Genomic DNA, 3,252 nt, shown 5'->3' with positions numbered 1-3,252 from the left:
CCTAGATACGTAGCCCTCTCAGCCTCCAAGCCATCAAGTGCAGCCTCCCCCGATCTGGATGTAGTAGCTGACCCTGGGAGAGCAAGTTGGCTGACAGGAGAAGAGCAAGAGGATCTGCCGTGCTCAGTTGTAGGAGGGTGGTGAACCATGGCCTCCTGGGCCAAAAGGGAATCACCGCTATCACCAATGCTGTTGATCTCTTGAGCCTTAAGAGAAATCTCGCTATCAGGGGAGTCGGAGGGAAGATATACCCTAGATGGAAATTCCAGGGATGCTGGAAGCAATCTGTCCCCTCCGCTGAGTGAAAGGGAAACCACTTGGAGTTTGCTGGAGTCACAGCAAGGTCTATGTCTGGTTGACCCCAGGTCTGGCAGATGAGGGAGAAGGCCTGAGGGCTCAGGGACCAATCGTTGTTGGAGGCGAACTCCCTGCTGAGCATGTCGGCTAAGATGTTCTCGACCCCCGGGATGTAAGTCGCCCTCAGGTCTGATAGGGTCAACTGTGCCCAATCCATCACAGGGAGAACTTCCTGCATCATGGAGGGACTCTTGGTCCCCCCTGTCTGTTTATGTAGGCGACAGCAACCTTGTTGTCCATCCTTAAGAGGACCTGCTTCCCCCTTAAAAGGAAGCTGAAGGCCAGGAGAGCCTGGAGGGCCGCCCTCATCTCCAGCGCGTTCGATACCGAGTCCCGTACTTAGAAAGGCCAACGGCCCTGCGCTGCATGGGACTGGTAGTGGGCTCCCCAACCTTCTAGACTGGCGTCCGTGGTCACTACCTCCTGAGGAGGGAGGACTATGTGTTTGCAATTGTTTAAGTTGTGGGGACGAGTCCAGCAACGCAATGAGAGCTGGGTCATGGATGAACCGTCTCACTGATGTAGGAAGGAGCGCTGCAGATGTCTGGTGTGCCACTGAGCCCAACTGGCCATAGGAATGGTCGCTGATAGGGAGCCTAGAAGGCTGAGGCATACTCTTGCTAGAATGGCCTTCTTCACCTTCCGGACCAACAGGGAAGACTTCTTCGGAGGCAGCTGCACTGTATTCAACTGGGTATCCAGTTGGGCTCCTAAGAAGATCATTCTCTGGGTGGGCCGAGTCTGGCTCTTCCCCCAGTTCCCCCATCAGCCATTCCAGATTCTGCAGAGTGGAGATGAGGATCTTCTGATGTTGTAACAGCGACTCCCGGCTGTCTGGGAGGAGGAGAATATCGTATAATGGTGGACTCGCAGCCCCCTCTCCCTCAGATGCGCGATAACGGGAAGAAGGACCTTTGTAAAGGTCCTGGGAGCCGTAGAAATTCCAAACAGAAGACTTCGGAACTGAAAGTGTCTGTGGTTTAGCAAAAAACAGAGGAACTTTTGGAGTTCTGAATGGATAGGGATATGGAGGTAGGCATCCTGTAGATCTGTGGAGAGCATCCAGTCCCCCAGATTTATGGCCTGGAGGATAGACTGGAGGCTCTTCATTTTGAAGGCTTCTACCCGGATAGAGCGGTTTAAGTTTTTTAGATCCAGGACCGGACGTAGGTCCCCTGATTTCTTTTCTACTAAAAATAGAAGGGGAATAGAACCCCTGACCTCTTTGGGATAGGGGCACCTCCGTAATTGCTTCCTTCTGGAGCAGATCCTGAATGTATCGGGTCAAGGCTAACCTCTTTTGCCGGGATGACGGGAGGTTTGTTGGGCAAAAATGGTCCCCCGGGGGAAGTCCCCTGAATGACCATCTGTGCCCGACGTGAATGGTGGTTAATGTCCAGGGGTCGCTTATCGTTTCGGCCCAGACCAGCGTGAACTTTGAGAGTCTGGCCCCCACCACTGGTGACTGGGCGGACGCACCTTCAAAAGGACTTCTGGTCAGTAGATGCCGGGGTCCTGGGCTTCTGGAACTTCAGGAAGGACATTTGAGGGGCCTTCCAGTTCCTTCTGTACTCCCTACCAGGCCTGTAGGACTTGGCATCCCTGTATCTGTCCGGGAGGTTACACTTAAAGGGAGGAGGCCTCTGAAGCTTTGGCTTTCTATCCGAGGGGATAAGCCCTGATTTTCCGCCAGTGACCTTAGAAATAGCAGAGTCCAATTTGGCGCAGAAAAGGTTCTTGCCATCCTACGGGATGCGGCACCAATTGCACTTGGAAGCAGGATCTGCCGCCCGGGGTTTGAGCCAGAGAGTCCGTCTTGTCATTACCGAGGACAACATAGCCCTAGATGCAGACTTAATAGCATCCACAGATGCATCTGCCACAAAATCCCCTGCAAGGCTTAGTTCTTGCAGGGCCCTAACCATCTGGTCCTGATCAGCGCCCTTGGATACAAGCTTTTCTGTGCTTGCTGACCAACTGGCAATAGCCTTACCCACAGCTGCAAGAACCACTGCTGGCCTGCATATGCCTCTTGCTGATAGGTAAGCTCTTTTGAGATCAGTATCGATCTTCCTATCCAGGACATCCTTGAATGACACGGCGTCCTCGATAGGGAGCGTAACTTGCCTGGCCAGGCGCATGAGGGATGCATCCATCACTGGCGGGGACATGAGAGATTTAATTTTAGCCTCCTTTAGAGGATATAGTTTGGCAATCCGATTGTTGAGAATTTCTTTCTTCTCGGGTCTCTGCCACTCGTCTCTGATAAGTTCCTCCAACTCATCAATGAAGGGGAAGGCTTCGGGTTCTCTCTTCAGGTTCGGGAAATATTTTCTCCTTTTGGGTTGGGCCTCCTGGGGTTCCTCCCAGCTAATGGCCTCCTTCACTGACCTCACAAAAGGCTCTATTAGGGAGAAGTCAAAGCCCGCTGAAGCCTCTAGTTCTTCCTCATCTGAAGGAGAATCATGCTCTCTGGGAGTACTTGGGGGAGCCAGCGAAGCACCCCGTGGAGATAACTCTGTGTCCGGAGCAACACGTGGGGCAGAAGACTCAGTGAGCTCTCTGTGTTCTTGCCCTTTCTCTCTGGTGGCTTCTTCAAAGCACCTGGGGCATGCCAACCTGTCTGGAAGGGCTATGGCCCCGCATACCCAGCAGGTATTTTCAGAAGGATGGGAGTGGCGTGCTGGTGAATGGCGCCTCCGGTCAGGGGATCTTCTTCGCGGGAATGGCTGCGCCTTGAACGAGACCTGGAGCGACTCCTCCTGCGACTTCCTTTCCCTGAGCGACTTCCGAATGGCTCCGCCTATGGCCAGAGCGGCTTCTTCTATGCGAGGAATCTCTGCGAGATGATCTTGCGGACCTGATGGGGCTAACCATTTAGGTAGCGTTAGTGCG

This window comes from Lithobates pipiens, unplaced genomic scaffold, assembly GCF_037356315.1.
Source record: "Lithobates pipiens isolate NorthernLeopardFrog02 unplaced genomic scaffold, aLitPip1_a1.2 Scaffold_13, whole genome shotgun sequence".
NCBI lineage: Eukaryota > Metazoa > Chordata > Amphibia > Anura > Ranidae > Lithobates > Lithobates pipiens.
Note: the sequence above shows the minus strand (reverse complement) of the source record.